The sequence below is a fragment of the Phalacrocorax carbo genome, chromosome 3 (genome assembly GCF_963921805.1).
Source record: "Phalacrocorax carbo chromosome 3, bPhaCar2.1, whole genome shotgun sequence".
Lineage (NCBI taxonomy): Eukaryota > Metazoa > Chordata > Aves > Suliformes > Phalacrocoracidae > Phalacrocorax > Phalacrocorax carbo.
This window is the reverse complement of record NC_087515.1, coordinates 47087621-47106880: the sequence shown is the minus strand read 5'-3', so window position 1 is coordinate 47106880 and position 19260 is coordinate 47087621. Positions and strand designations below refer to the sequence as shown.

Below are 19260 nucleotides of genomic sequence, written 5' to 3'. Positions count from 1 at the left end.
AATCATAAAAAGAATCCCATCCCACCCTAGTGTTAATGCATCATATTAGCAAAAACTTAAGCATTCAAAAACATACAGGATTCTCATACTGAGGTTTCTCCTTTAACACTGAAAATGTTAATGTATTAACCCTTTCTGTTACCATTTTTCATATATGCTGTGAACACATAAAAGCATGGACTTAAGAAATGAAGTGAAGTATGGATCCTGAGGTTATATGGATATAAGACTGCAGTTTAACATTTTAAGATAAAATATCACTATTTTTGCAGACACTTCACTTCCTCAGAAGCAGCACCTACTTAGTAAGCTATGAAGCCAGCAGATTTATAAGGCTTTCCAATTCCAACTGCACGGTCAAGTTTTCAAGTATGCTGTTTGTATAGCTAGAAAGGCATCAGACTCTACTGGGAATATTGGCAGTGACTTCAGCAACAGTGGGCATGGGTTGAGGTCTGCCTGGTTACTTTAGACATGGCTTAAAACCCTCTTGGGTTTCATTTCCTTGTTCATTGCTCTCAGAAGTCTGTTTGGTTTACTGCTACCAGGTTCTCTTACAGGTCTGGTGGAGTCCTTCATACCAGGCTTTCAGACAACAAAATGACTTCTCATAGCAAATTTCCTAGATGTGTAAGTAGTGTCCTTGTTTGCTGATGAGGTACCACTGCTGCCTGTAGAACTCTCTGCCCACTTTAGTGAGTGAAAATGCCTGATCAATTTTGTGGTGCAGCTCTAGTGAGGTATGTCTGTTCAGTCTTTGGTGAGTTGATATTGGAAGACTTAACACTTATGCCAGAATTAGTTTGTGCTGAGCCAGAGCTAAGTGGTGTCTCTGAGAGAGACCATGTACTTGCCTGGGCCGAGTAGGGTGCTGACAGGAGCACGTGGGACGTTCTCTCAGAAATTCAGGGAAACTCTCTGGAGGCTGCGTCGTCACCCCCTTAGCAGTGTCCTTTTAGGAGGGAAGAAGGAACACAGGGGGGATGCAAGACACCTTTGCGCTCCTTGCTTCTGAAGTTTAGCAGAACTGTTTAGTGGAAATTAATGTTCTATTCTGGAAGACCTTAAATTTCTCACCTAACAAATTTATTTGGTTGCTGGGCATTACATAAGGATGGTGGGGCTTTGAATGTGGCTTCATATGATCATGGCTCAAGTGTGTGCAAATGTAGAAAGCTTTTTTTTAACATCTGTTTCTTTTTAGCTGACATTCTTATAAAACACTTAGTTACATTAGTTTCCTTTTGTATACTAGGTGGCTGATTCTTGTGGTGCTGGAACATTAGGGTAGAGTTGTTTTCTACTTTTTGAGGAGAACTTGTGTTATATAGCTACATGGTGATTGGAATTATTTGCATAGTTTTCTTTTAATCTGAAGTTCCCAAGAAATCCTAGTTAATCTCCAACAAAAACATAATGATGACTTTACTGTCATGACTTTAAAGCATGCTTACACTGTGACCAGCAGGTTGATGCTTGTTTTCAAAGGTTCTGCATTTATTTTGCATCTGTTCTTATCTTAACTTGAAGTGCTTTGAAAGACTGCAAAACAAGTCATAAATACATGGGCTGAGCCTGTGAATCTTATGGTGTGGAAGCCTGTCGTATACTTGCTGGTCATAGTAACAGTGGTATTATTCACGTAGAGTTCCTCTATTTTGAAACATGGAAGCAACTTTCCAAAGCAGAACATCTATTTCTTATGGTCAGGATACAGTAAGACCAGTTAATATGTACATGAAATAATTTTACCTGTGGAAGTACCAGCCACTGGGCTGAAGTGAAGCTTCGGCTGCATAGATGCTGACTGCTAGATAAGCCTCCTCCTGCCTGCACTTTATTGCTTAAATAATAATTAAAATGCCCAAATGTGTGTACAGTACTCTCTGAGGAACAACTAGTATCTTACCACAAGATCTAGGGAGTTTCCATCCTACAGAGTGATGTTATGAGCTGACACTGGCTAGGAGGCACTATTTTCAAATACAAGAAATCCAGGGTGAGAAACAATATGGTGTGAATAAAAGACAAGTGCTGATATACTGGATGGCGTTTGATAGGCTGTGTCATTCTCCTGCAGTCTCTTTATGCCTGCAAAGGGGAAGAAAATAAAGACAATGTCAGAAATGGGCTGTAGTGAGTGAAGGACAGTGGAGAGAGTGCATGGCATCTGATATCGCTGCCCATCTTGAACTTGTTTATTTATAGCTTGCATGTCCTGTGTATTTGGAAATAGAAGAGCTATTTCATAGAATAGAATTTGGTCACAGTCCTGCAACAGTACATGGATTAACTTAGTGTTTTGTAAGGTGGCATAACTTAGTATTTGGGGTTTTTTTTTTGTCTTTGTTGCTAGTAGTATTTTATAGCAAGTTATTAATTTGTTTCTTTTAAGGTGAGTTTGTATTCCTTGAAGCTGACAGGCACATGCTGTTTCTATATCATAAAGAGCTGTCATCTTACTTTTCTGGCCGAAGCTTGAGAAGTGTTTTTGTGTTGGCAAGAGGATAATTTTTGGACTGTGTTCAAGGTCTCAAGATTTTACCGTATCTGGATGTCCACTTGCCTGCGTTTGTCCCCTTTGGCTTTCATTTTTCAACAGCTTACTGGCAGCAAGGCTGAAGGAAATAGCTAATTTTGTGTGACTGACATGGAGTATTCTCAGTAAGGGCTCCCTGAATGAGTGAGTACAACTATTCACATTGGAAATTTAATTCCCAGAATTTGTCTCCTTCATTTGGAGAACAAGAAAGATGGTTTAATGGCTATGCAACTGATTAAAACTAACCAGGGCTACACAAATTCAGAGATGTAGACATCTAACAGTTGCCAACTGAGTTAAAACAGATTGTTAGCCAGCTCTCTGATTTGATTAATGACCCGAATCAGTTGGTTTTGAGCATATTGTTGCCAAAGTGTACTAAACAATGAAAACAGGAAACTAGTGTGTCTTGAATCTCTTTGCTACCATGGTGTCACCAGGCATAAGGAAACGGAGGCTTTGCTGTGCGTGGGCTGAACAGTGTGGAGGAGAAAAGGATATTTAAGGACTGATTATACGTCTGCCACACCCAGGCCATGGACTGGCTCTGAGATGTGGGAACTGGCAATGATCTGTGAGGAACCACCTGCTTCCTTGAGATTGCTGGGATGTATCTCAGCATTTGCTCTCTGCCCCAACATATGTTTCCTGCTCTTGAGTTTGGGACTGTGAAGAGAGCATGGCTGTAGGAAAAAGAATTTCAGAGTTGCCCTTGGAGCATCTCAGAGCTGCGTATCAAATGTGCAGGGCAGGAGGGCTTTCTTTTCCTTCTGTTGTGCCAACAGGGAGGTAGAAGTGGGGTAGGACAGAACAGAGAATGTGTCCTAGTCATGGTAGATACTGGGAGCAAGTTGCGAAGGGGAGGATGAAATCGAGTTTATTGGTTGGGAAACTCCCTATAATTTTGGTTGTGGCTGTATTAGGAAGTTTGCACCAGCTCTTGTGCAGGCAAACCTCTTTTGAAGCATCCCGATCTTCCCAGGAAGGCTAAGAGTGTTTGCTGCCTCCTGTGGTTGCTTCACAACAGAGTGTGTCCAGTGTTTGCTGAATACTTTTACCACTTTGTTTTCAGTGGCTAAGACTGAAGTTGCTGATGTCTGTGGTGTATTTTTCACAGATAGCTTTTGCAAGGCTGGTAGGGCAGAAATTACTAAGTGTGAGATGCCCTTTCTGATCTCTGTGGCTGAGTGTTGTACTAATGACTAGTAATGTTTATTGCCAGTGTACGTTGAAGGTGTTGTGAGTAGAACACAGGATATTGTAGGTGTGAGTGGGTCCTTCTTTATCTCCTGCGATACCTGTTTCATTTTCATCTATGTATTAAATATTATCACCGGCCTCAATAAAATACTTTGTTGTATTTAGTACTGTGCTTTAATACAGTGATGATTAAGCAGTCTCTAAGGTTATTACAAGTAGAAATTATTATTCTTATGTAAACATCTGAAGATAAGAGATATATAAGTCTGCTGATAAGCTAGGACCTATTAATTAATGAAAGAACTGGTCAACCTGTTAGCAGAAGTACACTGAGTGCTTTCTTTTCCTGGAGGAGCTATTTTGTGAAACCAGTTCCCTGGTAGACCCGCGCAGCATCTTCCCAGTGCAGTAGCAAGCAAGGAAGTGGAGCTATTCTTCCTAGTAGCAGGCTACAACACATCCAGGTGAGACCAATTAGATTTCTAGGCTTTTAAGCAAAAGACTCCTCCATGTTTAGGTTTTAATTAAGTATTTTCTTTTATTAAGTTTAATAGTCTTATTGGTAATTTCTTTTTTCTCCTTTGAATAAATCGGCACTTTGGCTCGTTAGTTTACTCAGATACACATGACTTAAATCAGTGAACCTTTCCTGGTGTTCTTGTAGGAACCAAGAGCTACCAGGCAATAAACCACATTGTTGCACAGGATCAGGTGGAGATGATTTCCCCTGCCTCGATTCCAAACATATGTACTCGCAGTTCTCCTGGTAGATGTTTCACAGCTGTGTAAACACTCAGTTGTTATGTGCTGCTGCTTATCTAGCTTGCTTGCTTCATTTCTAAAACTATAATACTAATCTTAATTCTGTGTAAAATGTTTCCCCTACCAACTCAAACAACTCCCTTGAGTTCATGTTTCTAATTGCAGCTTTAGACCAGTTTTCTCCTTTCTAATGTAACATTTCATTCCTTTTGATCTTGATACCTACGCCAAACACGGTGTAATTAAGAACCCATCTGCCATATCCTAAACATTCAGTCTGAAAAACTGCTGTAAAGCTGAAGTTGCCCCCATTCTTAATTCAGTGAGCCAGCAAAGTCTAAAGAAAAGAAGCTTGCAAACCGCTGATTTTGTTTTTACTGTTACTTTGGGTGATGTAATATTTTTAAGCCCGTTAGCATTATTTTACTTGTTATAAGTGCTGCTAACTTCTGTCAGAATCCAGAGGGCAGTTGTCAAAGCACTTAAAATAGCTCACAGATCCGTCTGATAGCTTAGTTTTGAATGTGGCTATTATGGGAAAAGTAAAAGAAAATGTAGACTTCTGTGATGTACCTAATAATGTGCTGTTGTACCCCATTTCTTCATGATGCATGAGCATGTACCGACAAGATCTTATTCATCACAGTAATGGTGGTTCTGGTCATGTTCTGCTGAGAGCTGGGTGTCCTGATACAAGCCGTGTCTGACTTGTTTAAGAGTGCAAGGGCTAGCTGAGAGTACTTTCTTCTTAACTGGCTTATCTCTGATAAGAAACCTGAATGTGTCTAAAATGCATGACGTGTCCTGGTGCAGTTGGAGACCGATAGATGCGTGTGTTGTAATAAGGTACTATAAAAATGCATATATAGGCCTTCTGTGTTTAAAATCTCTTCTGTAAAGAGATGCTTCTTACAGCTCTGCTGAGAGATCTCTCCGCCTTTAGTGTAATGGTGTCTGCAGACTTTCGGTGCAAACGTGACAGAAGGGGAAGCATTTGAGATTTAAAATGGTCTAGGAAAAAAAACAAGTGGCACTTCTGAAGTGGTAGAGGTTACTTTAGTGCTCAGTCTGGATTCGTCTTCCCTTGTTTTTTCCCAGTCAACAGGAGTTTAAATGCAGTATCCACTGGGCCAGTATTCTTGAGATAGTACATGTCAAATCATCCTTTCAGCCTTACTTAAGTATCTTGTCTTTTTCTTCTGAGCTGTTTGATAATGATTTAATCATTATTATTTTACTTTCCTGAATTAGTTTACATGGATGACTATATAAGATGATAGAGGTCATCTTATAGCTGGAAATGTGCTTTGTGTAAGTAGATATGGAACATGCTCTCTGCTAATAAAGTTACTCTGCCTTAAAGCAAAACCAAAAGGTACTTCAAACCCTTCTTCCCACCCCCTGAGATACCACACTGGATGTCACTCATCAAATTCTAAAAAGGGGTGGTTTTTTAGTCCTTTAGTATAACTCACTGAAGTATCACAGCAAAAATAAATCTTCTGTTTCCTCTGAAGCCAGATGACTTTTCTGGGGAGTTCCCTTCGATATTTAGTGATTTCTTCACACTAGCACGTAGAATTGTGTAATTCGATGAAGTGAAATTTCATTTAATCAAATCAATAGTTTTAAAACTATAGCCTTCCTAAAGGGTTTGTGAATGAATGGGAACACATGGGAATACTAATATGAGTTAATTTTTACAGCAGCTTGTTGCACTGCATCAAAACTCTGTGTGAATGCTTTTCTTTACCATTTAAGTGGCCTAATTCGATTTAGTTTACTTCACTTCCAAACTTAAGTAGCGAGATCATATTAAAGTCACTTTAATTCTGAAGGAAAGCATCCACATAGAGTTTAACTAATCTTCTTTAGGTCATATGTTAAACTAATGTCAGTTGAGTTCCTGGAGCATCCCTGCGAAGTCGTGCCCTGAGAGCTGTAGACCTTGTCTAAGAGCTTTCATTGACTTCAGTGACAATTTTATTGCAGATAAAGGTGGCAGTCAGGCCCAACTGTATAATGTTGTAGTGTGACTTAAATGCAAGTATGTCATTAATTTCTACCCTGTAGATTTGCTTGTTATATCCTAATTTGTTTTAATACTGAATTACTGAAGGTCTAAGGAAAAGCTTTTCAAGTATACGTTAAAATGTTTCAACATTATGTGTATTGGGTGTTGCAGCCTTTTGAAATAAAAATATGTACAAAGTATTTAAAGTATGCCTTTACATTTCCGTTACAGGTGAGACAGGGTACCTGTTGGCATGTATTACTGGTTTGAATTTCAACATCAGTAAAGTAGCTGTAACCTGTTTCTATAATTGACTTGTACCTTTTAGAAAATGAAAAATCAGGCTTTATGTAAGTGCTTATTTTTTCTTTGATTGGCAGTATCTGAAAAAGCCAAATGCAGATGTGTGTTTCCAGGTCTCTGGACCTACCTTGTTGCTCTAACATGGCACCACCCCATTAGCACTCGGTTGCAGCGGGTATTTTATGAGACGTTATGACCCAGCTTTCCGAGTATTTTGTATGTTTTGCTTGGAGAGAGGGGAGCACATGAAAGATAATGCCTATGTCACAAGGCATGAGAGGCTCCATGTAGGGTCCAGGGTTGTGTCTATCACATAGGTCATTTGGTGATGACTAATCTGCTGCGGAGGTGGTAAGCTCTCATCAGTGCAGACATCAGTTATTCTGTACCATTAGGCCCATGGCCAGGGATCACTCCAAAATCATCGGTGCCTTTGCAATACCAATGCAGCAGCCATGAAGGATGGATAGGAAGGGTCCTTTTCCCACGTGACTGCACAGTGGATTGAGTAAAACATCAGCTGGGATCTCGACATCCAGAAAACAAGAAAAAGTCGGAAGCATAATATATACCACTTAGTATGTGCATTCATAGATATCTTCTATTGGTAGGTAATTATGTGATCCAATGTGAGAAGATTTTGTAAGTGTTGGTAGTAGTGATGTCCCAGGAATGTTTAGCAGAGGACAGGCACAGGCTTGTTCGAGAAGTTGTATGCAACTGTTAAATTTCCTTTCTTTTTGTGTTTTTCTAAAGGCTGAAGCTAGAGCTTAACAAAGACATGCATTGATCTCCATGGTATTTTTGAAGCAGACCTCAAACCTCAAGAAAAATCCTTATGTTTTAATATATTCCTTTCAGGACACTCCAGAAAGAAATAGCTTGAAAATATCTTGGCAGATAAAAACATTACAAGTAAGTGAAAGGAGCCTCCAAGGCATCCTGCTCTAGCCAAGCTGGCATTCTGTTTGGCAAGCAGAAATCTGAGGAGATGCACATCATATTATGTGCGTCCTGATCCCTACCATTTCTGACAGCAGCTTTAGTCAGTCTGCTTTTTTGGTTTTGCACCATCATGCTTTATAGTGCCCCACTTTAAGGCAATGCAGTGTTGCAGAAGATCATCAGAGGAAGGGGAGGATGCTAAATTCCCAGATTCAAAACATTTACAGGAATGTTGGCTTTGACTTAAGGACCCTGTGATTGGGACTGTACATGGAAGCCAGTGTTTGCAAGGCATCAGTAGGATTGGGACACGAGCTACTTCAAGAGCTCAGTGTACTTCTGTTAACTTCCTAATTGTACGGTGAAACACTGGCATAAGAACAGGTAAGCTTGGGCCCTAACTTACCATCTAGGCAGTCTGAAAAATGCCATGGCAGGGAGGGCTTATGCCTGACTTTATTGGTTAATTTGTGGGGTGGGGAGTTGTTTGCAGTAGTGAGATACTGTCCTGGAGATTAGTCTGTAGCTACTGCAGCATTTTGCCAGTTTAGAGGCAATCATAGCAGTTGATCTCTGACCTGAGAGGACAATTACAGCCTATTAGTATGCGCTAACTGCAACCATCAGCAATCACAGCCCCATCCATAGGTGACATGGTAGCCTTGAAATCCTGAAATGGTTCAAAAGCTGTGTCACATAAAATTGCCTTTGAAAGTGCAGAGCTGTCTGGGAGATTTACCAGGCAAGTGGGACAGGGTTAGCATCTCATCCTGACTTAATCCACCCTTGCACCTGGTTATGGGTTGCAAAAGTCTTTTCTCTTTTAATAGGATGGTTACCCAGCATTCTGGCATGTTGTGTTGACCAGACCAGATCCAGTGTAGCCCTGTCTGGCGGCTACTCTTGCTGACAGTCTCGTCATTTCTTTGAAGAGAGTCATCTATTTCTTGTCATGATGGGGTTTCTCCTCCTTGCATTACCCCATCTGTTCATTGTACTCTCACCCACTAATAGAATCAGGTCCTGGATTTTTCTGTTTGCTTGTTAAAAAGTTGTTCCAGAGTTGTCAGTGGAGAATTCAAAGGTTTTATTGCATTTCTTGGAGTTGGTCAGTTGTTTCATGATGTGGACGGTCTGACAACAGGGACTCTTCCAGGCTAATACAAGACTCCCACCTCTCCAGACTCTGTTTTCTTGTGTGTTTGTGCTTGTTATGTTTGAAATATATGTTGGTTTGTTTCCTGGGTTGTTAATGGTGCTGTTGGCAAGACTAGACACTGCAAAACACATCGCCATTAGTGTAAACTTGCATGATACTGGTATTTTGACTTCTAAGAAGGTTGCGTTTCCCAGTAAAATAGTAAAGGGGAAGAATGTTTTGCAAGTGATTCATCATTTGCTGAGATGATTCTGTATCATCTCCTTTCTTCAGACTATTTATCCACTGTGAATGAATGTCATGCATTCCTCTTCACAGAATCATAGAATCACAGAATGTCCTGTGTTGGGGGACCCACAAGGATCAAGTCCAACTCCTGTCCCTGCATAGGAAAACCCCAAATTCACACCATGTGTCTGATGGTGTTGTCCAAGTGCTACTTGAATATTGTTAGGCTTGGTACCGTGACTGCCTCCCTGGGGAGCCTGTTCCAGTGCTCCCCCACCCTCTGGGTGAAGAACCTTTTCCTAATATCCAACTTAAACATCTCCTGGCACACCTTTCTGCCATTCCCTTGGGTCCTATTGTTGGTTACCAGAGAGAGGAGATCAGCACCTGCCCCTCCTCCTCCCCTTGTGAGGAAGCTGCAGTCTGTGATGAGGTCTGCCCTCAGCCTCCTCTTCTCCAGGCTGAACAAACCAAGTGACTTTAGCAGCTCCTAGCACAGTTTCTCCTCTAAGCCCTTCACCAACTTCTTGGCCCTCCTCTGGACACTCTTTAGTAGCTTTATATCCTTAATATACTGTGGTGCCCAAAACTGCACACAGCACTTGAGGTGAGGCCACACCAGTGCAGAGCAGAGCAGGACAATCTCCTCCCTCGACCAGCTGTGATGCAGTGCTTGATGCACTCCAGGGCATGGTTGGCCCTCTTAGCTGCCAAAAGAGGAACCTTTCATCAAGAGGACCTTCCTAAAGTAAAAGGTACAAAGCTGAAATTGTATGCCTTTAAAATTGCACTCTGACAGTATAGACAGGTTAGATCTTGTGAGTCAATACCCGAGCAAGCTGAACAGATAAGTTGTTTTTACTTTGGCTACAGAGCTTGGGCTTCACCTTGCCCAGTTCACTTTATCTTTTTCCCAAGAGTGGAGTAAAAGTAACACTTTCTTTTTCCCTCTGTAATTCTTGATGTAATTTGTAAGCCCTTGAGGGTAGGGTCTGCTCCTTACCCTGCCCAAGTCAGCACTCACTAATTTTGTCTCAGGGTGGCAAGAGGTAGGAGAGCACAAGGATCTTTAACTCTGTTTTTATCACCTTACACTGATGAAAGACCTGACATAAACATTGCTGTGCCGGCAGAAGGATGTTTTGTCTAGTTTTTCTTGGTATAGCTCTGTTTTGTTTTCCTGAGTTTGACAAAGCTAAACCATAAATAAGTTTGTCCATAACAAGTGTATTTTCTGAGGAAGTGCTGTGGCAAAGTTTATTAAATAATAGACTTCCTCCTAGTGTGTACACAAAGCTGAACGCAATTAAGCTGTGTCATGGGTGAAGCCTTATTATAATAACAGATAAAATCCTGAAGCTGGGCTTGCCTTGAAAATTGCACAGCCATGCTGAGTGACAAATAATCCGGTACTTCACTCCAGCTGAGGTGTTTACCCAACCGTCTTCTCTTCTCCATGAGAAACGTTTTAAGGTAGATGTGCTTTGCAGTCTGTTGCCAGAATTGATACAAACAGGAGGTATCCCATGGCGCAAAATGCAGAACTTGTGGGTTCCCCCGAGAGCATCATGCTGGCAGCTCGCTCCCCCCTCCCTGTCACACTGCAGTACAAGTTGGTGACCTTTGGTTTTGCACAGACAGGAGTTTAATCACATCTAGACTGGTCCCAGCTGGTAAGATCTCTAAATAGTTGCTTAGTGCTCAACTGGAAATAGAGCGGTTCAAAAAGGAAAAGTTGTTTTTGTCAGTTCAGTAGGATACTGCGCATGCTGAGACACCGACCAGATTGTGTACTGTGGGCAGCTGCTGGGAGCTTTTGGGAACGAGACCCTTGGGTCAGGCCAGGCTGCGCTGCTTACGCGCATTCCCCGGGTAGCGTTTCCTAGCTGTAGCCCAGAAGTTACTGTAGAGACCTGAAATAGAGGCTGTTAATATAAACCTTGCACCTTGGGGATGAATCCAAGACAGAGCAACCTCTGTGAGTATGGAACATGCCGGCAATGTGTTGTACTACTGGTAATAAACATGAATGTGGCCTGCCAGTCCGTGTAATGTAACACGGGATTCTTGTTAGAGGCAGACAGATGCTTCAGTTTGAGCCTTCGCATAGTTTATTTATCAATACTTATGTGGGAGGGGAAAGTGCCGTAGTCTGCTCTCCCATGCTGCAGAGTGAAGGTGAAGCCATTCTGTGGGCTCCTTGCTTGTGTGGGAGATGTAGACAGAAAAGCTGGTTTTGAGGTATTTTAAATGCTTTGGAATTGCTTTGTTTCTTTGTGTCCAAACCGGAGACAGAAGTGTTGGTTAACAGAGTGGGAGGCTGTTAGTTCTACTGGAAGAACATAAGTAATATTTTATAGGATTTCGGTGCTTTCGGGACTGTAACTTCTTTTCAGCACTGGACCTGCTTGCAGCATATTGAATTCTCCAGCAGAAGTTTGTAATGGTACGTTGAGATAGGGATTCTGGTATTTTTATTAGATAACATTATCATTCCTCACCTTACAAAAGCCTTTGGTTTTAGTTCTGAATTTTCTGCTGTGCTTGTCTACTGCATTTAGCTTGCCAGAGTGATCCTGTGCTCTCGTTTCTAGAATTGGGCCTCACTGACATAGCTTGGAGTTTCTCTGTGTGCTGCACAGTTAGTTCAAGAAAGACACAAGGCCATCTGTTCACTGAGAGTATTTTCTCTGCAAGTAAAGACCTGACGAGATCTACTAATTTTTTTTAATCAAGCCACAAAAGCGCTATCTGTTTATTCATTAAAAAATGAACAGAAAAGGTTGAGGATGAAGCGTTGGCTGTGTGACGAAACATCCCTTAGAATGAAGGTCATGCCTGGAGCATCTGTGAGTTTATTGGGAAGAGCTGGAGTACTAGATGCCCCAGGGCTGTTTATCAGAGTCTCCTGAAACCCCTGGCTTTCAGAGGGGCTGGGCTAACCCACTTTGAAAGAAACCAATCCCTGACCTGGTGACTTGAAATAAAAGCCGTGAGCTGGCTCTGTGATGTCTGCTCCCCCATTACAGCATTTTCTAATCTAACTGAACATCTCTCTACGGCAATGCTGCCTGTTTTAACCCAGTTTGTCTAACAGAAATACGCATCAACTCTGTCTTTCTTGTAAAGTACGTAGAATTTATAGTTTTGAGGGGCTAAATAATTTCCATGGCTTAGATATGTGTTATTTGTTATGGTAACTGCACTGATTGGGAATACCGACAGTCTGACAATTAGTGTCCCAAGCGTACAGCCACGGTGTTGAGTTCTCCTTGAATGGGAATTTCAAAATGAGAATTAGAATATTTTACAATTTTTGAAAAATATTTACTTGGACTTAAACTTCAAAGTTAAGTTGTACCTTTATGAGCTCAATACATTTATGCAGTAGGTTTGCTTCTAGATTTGTAGAAGTGTAAGGATTTTTTCCAGTGACTTAATTGTAATAACTGAGAAGAATAAATGTCCTAATTTAATATTTATGTAGATGTCCTAGTAATAGGCATCCTACGTCCTAATTATATAAGAAAGTGTCGGTGCTGACATGAGAACATATACGCTTGTAGGAGAAGAAGCCCAGACAGATTATCTATCCCTTATTTTACCTCCTTGCATTAACACATAATGAAATGAACAAAACCTATTTTATGATGCATTAATTTACAGCTGGTTGATATTGATACACAGTTGCATGTTTTGTTAAATAAGAGTTGCCATCATGCTCAGCAATTCTCAGCTTACAGATTGCACTGTCTTTCTTCCCCCCTGCAAAAAAGTATTTCTAGGCTTATTAAAGACAATATTTATTCATAAGGAATTGGTACCTTAACACATGTTAATTTTCCAACTCAGGTATCTTTGGAGTTTTGTTTTGATATTTGATATATTTCAGTGAATTTTCTTAGTTTTACTATCGGTACTTTTGAAATCCAGCAAATAACTCCATCCCGTATTTATGGATAAACCAGAAAATAATTAGCTGGTTTCTGTTGTTCACCTTTGTATAGTAATTTTTGAGATATACTGGGCCTGTTCATTTATGAGAAAACTTTACCTACCTGAGGGAAATATTGTCGAATTCAGTGTATTTAAATCCAGTAAATTGGAGGCAGTGAGCATCTTTAGAGTGCCAGCTGTAACTAGACATGAACTTTTAAGTCCTTCTAAACCAAAAATCTCTACCTTAATTCATTATGGCCATTTCTTTTAGGAAGAAATTTTTAAAGGCACATGTGGCTCTTTTCTAGAGAGTGTAAACTCCTTAAATGTCCTTTTGTGCTTTTGAAATCTCTGCTAAAGTTTTAATGAAACATAAAACAGAGGGGATGCAATTAATTAGTGCTGTTTCTTATTATTCAGTAGCAAAGAGGAAATTTTAGAGCACTATGTTATAATAGAAAATTATTGTTGTTATTTAATATCAAACCGACAAATCAGGGAATACAAGGACTAATTAGGAAGAATGGAAAACAATCCCACTTTACAAAGTCTTTGTTTATGGCACAAGTTTGCTTGTCAAAGCAGACAGGATAAAACAACTAAATGATGTATTCTTAAAGTAACTTTTTTTTTTTTGGTTGGGAATTGATACTTCTTTGTGACTTAGATAAATCCGTTAAATCTCAAGTACTTTAAAAAAAGTTGTCTTCCTTTTAAGCAGTGCTGTCTGCTTTGCAAATTAAAGTCTACCCAGTGGTATAGGGCAGCTAAAGGTTTTGCTGCTTTTAATGAAAATAAACAGAAACTTTAATCAGGGCAGGATTTGTCTGACTAAGGGTTGATGGTTTGGTTTGCTTTGGTTCAATTTGACTCTCATGTAATATTTTTAGTGACACTAATGTTGTGATTCAGAAATGCTTTCCAATGTCAGGGTGTAGCACTAGAATAGAAGTTATACAGTGCACTTAACCCATTCCTGGGTAGGAATGGATGCTGTAGTGTTCATACACGCTACCCTGGGTATAGCTGGGAATGAGTGACAGCCAATTTGATTAAACAGGTCGGGGTAGTACGATGACTGCGCATCATACCTAATTGTTCAAATGCATCTAACTGTTTTTGCTCATGGCTAAATTACAATTTAAAAAGAACAAGCTAATTTCACATGATGTTCTTTAGCGGTAACAGTGGTGAGACATTTGCTTTGTAAACCATTTCAATCTGTTTATTTTGAAGGAGGTTTCTGGGTGATAAGAGGTGATCAAATGTTGCTTTGTAGCTCCTAAGTCTGATCCAGCCGGAGTCCTTGCAATGCTGAGAAGTGCCTCAATGTGCAATAAGTGTATGAGATCTCCTTCTGTGGATACTTCTGGTGTATCTTGACTGCAAGGTTAACGCTTTGGCTTGATGGGGAACCTGAATGATAATAAAAGGAAACTGGGTAATGTGGACGCAATAGGGAAAAACTCAGGCCCTATTAAAGTTGGTGGGCATTTTGTTCACAATACTTCATGTGTACCTTGATACGACAAAACTTGGGGCTGGGACTGGAGTGTTTGTATCTGAAATAATTTGTGACCAAGTGGGGCTTTTCAGGTTAAAAACACAGTGGAAATAAATCATCAACATCAATGTCATATCTGAAGGACTATATTTTTTCATAGTGAAAGGAAGTCTTGCACAGCTGTTCTTAATGTCTGTCCCACTTTATCCTCCCACGCTGCTCTTGCACATACATACACACTCCCTAACACACACAGCCCCTCATGGTGGCTGACAAGATGACATCGATGCCGTAGATCAGCTGAGGAATATTGTTTAAATGTATTTTAGAAGGTTTCAGATTTAGATTTACATTGTCATAGTAATAGACTCTACACAGGGTACTTTCCCTCTCAGGATCTTAAAATACTTCAGAATAAATTTATGCTATACTAATGCGTTATGCTACACTGGCTCATGTTGACTTTTGTAAGAAAAAACTCCTGCTATGAAACATCAATTTGCTTTATGCCTCGCTTATCTGAATGATTAGGCATATGTACATACAGACCTGATTGCCTGTGTTACTGTACTGAGGGCTGGTGTCTCTTATTGTCAAATCTTTTGTAAGTTCTGCTACACCTTTTTTAAAAAATAAAATAACAACAAATAAGGGGGAGGTAGAGAGAAACAGTCTGCATCTAGCTTAGGTTAATGCAGTCGTGCTAGTCAGTGCAGCTCCATGAAGTATGTGAGGCTGTAGTTCAGGTATAGCCCAGCCAATCTGGGTGTCACAGCGTCTGGAAAAGAAATAATGTTTTAAATGTTCTGCTCCAGACTATTTCCTTAAAACAATTTTGCCTTTTGAACCAGTTATAATCCTAGCCAGGATATACCATGAAATGGAGAGGCATACATGCATTTTTATATGTGTATATATATATATACACACACACATATATACACATGTGTATATATACATACGCTTGTGTACACAGACACACAAATATGCACGCACAGAGTGTAATGGTGTTAATACTGCTGCATTAGCGTATACCATATCCCATGACTCCAGCAGTAACCGCATATTTCAGCTGTAATCTCTCCTAACTAATTCTTGTGAAATACAGTGTTTCTGAAAGTGCATTTCAAGAGCTTTACTGTGAGGTTACTCCTCTCTTTCTTAAGTAGAGCTGATAGAGCATCTTCTCTCCCAGTGTTTGAGGTGGTAAAATTTTCAAGAGAGATTGGTTAGTTCATCAGGTAGACAACTTTTATAAAACACTTCATTTTTTGTAAAATAAATATATACAGTTACACAGGAAAATATGGAACTGTTCCTTTTTTGGGCCACCAAAGTGAAAATGTTTCCTTTTTCAGCAAGAAACTATTTTTTTTATAGAAGTCTGACAAGAAGTTGGTCTTTGTCAAAATTCCTTGTGAGAAAAATTCTCGCTTGCTTACCAACTCTTCCCCTAACCCAGGGAAAGGGCAGCTTCTCCTCTGTTATGTGCAGCCAATCAGAAATGTAAGCACTTCATGGCCTGCTGAAAAAGATGGCAATGTCCTCCTTTGGCAAAAAGGTGTGTGCTTTGGCAATGCGATAAATGGAAAAGGATGGGCTTTTGGGTACGCAGTCCCTTCCTCAGGTCTGTCCTGTCTTTACCCACTGGCTTTGCTAATTTACTAAAAGCCACTTCCTCTCCTGCATCCTTAAATCATCACTGGTGCAACCGCACTGCTCCTACAGCAGTGAGTATGTGCATCATTTTTACTGTAAGGTAAGTGGGCAAGGGCAACACTTTTACCTGCCTTCAGTTGACCTTCCCTTAAGTTTTAACTTAAGAGTATGTGTTTACTCGTTTTTTAAACAGGTAGCTACCTACCCGTCGCAGAAAGGTACCTTCCGTGGCAGAGAAGACAACCTGTGTAGGTGTAAAGCTGCCAGCACTGCAGGCAGTAAATGACTTGGGAAGTGACAAGCTGATGGTGTGGGTGGCGGAGATACGTTTGCAGCGCCATTTGGCTATGTGAGGAATGTGTACGGTTAAAAGCTACAGCGAAAGTTGTGGGCTGGCTTAGGATGTGTTTAGGTTTTTTTAATTCTTGTTTTAATTTTTAGTGCTTTCTGATCTGAAATGTCCGTTTTCCTTTCTTTTCCTTGTACCTTTAAAAAGAACAAGGGAGAGAGAAAGTAATTCACCACCAAATAACGTTTTCTATCCAGAAAAATCTGTTTTGTTCTTGCTCTGGCTTCCTTTTTACTTATTTAAGAAAATAAATATGGGAAATTACAATGGCAAGTGCAAAACACAGATTACATTTTTCAGATGGGTATTGGTGGGTTACTGTTGGGTGTTGTTGACAATAAATACTTAAAGTGTAGAAATAATTTCTTAAAAAACTGCACTAAAAACTTTATGCTTTAGTTTTAACTTGACTTTAAAAAGTGTTTTGTAGAGGAGGTGACCTTACCCAGGTTGTGCTGCGGAGAGACAGGGAGAGTTGTAAGGGCAAGGCAGGTGCTGATTTTCCTGAAGAAGTTTATTTGGGTTTTGTGAATTCATGTTGCTGACAAGAGAGGTACCAGCTCTTGGCATTAGACTTGCATTTTACATTGATGTGTTCTGGGTATAAGTGCTATTAAAAGGACTCAGGGCTCACTGTAGGCATTCTTTCATGTGCTGCATGTAGATCTAGATATTAACAAAATAGCAGGGCATCTTTGATGAATGGTGTAGGGTGACGGCTTTTTCTCAGCCCCTTCCGAGTCTTTTCCGCTGCCAGGAGAGAGGGAGGAAGTGAGCCTAAGAAGTAGGCTCAGGTCTGTGGGGCTGAAAAGTGTTTTTCTCATTTTGTTTGCTAGCAAAACAATATTGCCCTTCTTTATTTTACCCAGTATGAACTGCTGTAAACTAATTTTATTGTGCAGCTCATTTGCTGCTGTTTTTAAAGAACAGTCTTGCTAGTGCACCCAAAGAGCTGATGGAGGGAGGCTCTGGCTGGTGCTTGGTGTGGTGGACAAGTCCTGCTGCTTTGAAAGGGCAGAGTGTACCAGACAGACCAGGTGAATTGAATTTCTCTTATCTTCAGGCAAAGTCTAATTTTTCTGCATGTTGAACTATTTATTGAATTTGTTTAATGAAACTAACTAATGTTATGAAAAACACCCTGATCAAAATGCAGTTTGGGGTGTCTTTGCTCTTCATTTGATAAAGTAGTCCTGAAGGGATGGGGGGAGGTGGAGAGGGAGGGAAAAACTGATGGCTGTGGTGATACTGGGGAATTCCTGATGAATGTAATGTGATGAGGCCTAAATATCTTCTGTTCTTAAAACAAGGTATTCCATGGGCGATTGTAGATTCCTCTTGGAACTCAAATCATCGTAGTTACTCAGGTGCTGCAAAACACAGTTTGTCAATAATAAGCCACCTCACTGAATGGAGCATTTAGTTCCTGTATATTTTAAGTATCTTTTCAAAGTACTTCCATGTCAAGTACGTGGTTACTTTCTTGAGTTCTCCATTCCTCCATAAATTTTACGCTAATCCTTCTATTCGAAAGCAGAGACTGGGAACAACATCACTGTTAAATAAATGGCAGTCATGAAGTTCCTTTCAGCTGGTGCCAATCAATAAGTCCATTTATTAGTTGAGTGAAACGGTAGAATTTCAGAGATGACAGTACTTCTGTCTATTCCCTTTCTTCTTTTATTTTTTTTCTTCAGTGTACAGTACAGCTTGTAGGTGTTCATTGGCTTTTTATAGTTTTCTGTTTTCTTTTAAATACACTTAACTTTTTTTAAAGAAGCGCAAGGGAATACAGGCAGTGAAATTGCCTGAGTGTTTGGAGCTTTTATTAAGATGCTCCATCCCACAGATGGAGAACATGTCTTCAAGTTCTTGAGTTCAGGTTTTGTCTGGGCATGAGACCAAGGACTGCGAATATACGTCCAAATCTTATATCCGATCCTATGTTAAACACATCCAGATGGTAGGTGATATTCTAATGTTAACAGTCTGCTTCCCCCTCCCTCTGCTGCCTTTCCAAGAAGTTGCTGACAAGTCTTTCTGACAGTCTTTAAGTAAGTAAGATCAAGTATATTGAAGGTCTTTTATAGCAACAACCTCTGAGAAAGATTAGGTTTTGCACTAGTGCTACAGAACGTGCATTTGCTTATGCTCTCTCCCTGTGTGAACCTTGCTGCTTGCGCTGGTCTGTGCCCTAAATTCTGGGCACCCGGACTGGAAGAGCAGGGATTTGCAAGCCCTATAAATTGTTACCTGCTGCGCGCATTTGCTTTTTCCTGCTTGTGATGAAAATGCAGAACTAGACACTTGCTCTCATGCGCTTTGCCTGCTTACTGCACCCACGGCCCTGCTGTGTGTACCAGTGCTCTCGGGTCTTGACCTCAGTGTTGCACGCTCAGGAGCAGTGTGGGTTGGAGGCTGTTGTGTGTAGGTGTTTCAAGGCACTTCTGGCATCTCAGGGCGAGGCCAGCAGTCTGCACCGACACAGCTGTGAGACACCATGGTAGAGAAGGCCAAGAGTGATAACATCAAGATCTCACTTGGCACTATTTGCTTACCCTGCTTTGCAGATCCCAAATCAGCAGGAACTGCTGGGTGTATTTTGGAGGGCCGTGGCAGAGCTGGCTGTCAAGGGCGTTATGGATGGCACAGCTCA

General features: G+C 40.6%; 1 protein-coding gene across 8 annotated transcripts in view; it reads left to right on the top strand.

Moving 5' to 3' along the window:
- PLCB1 (phospholipase C beta 1) overlaps positions 1 to 19260 on the top strand; it is a 407422-nt gene that overhangs the window by 41639 nt on the left and 346523 nt on the right. The gene's annotated exons all lie outside the window — the stretch shown is intronic.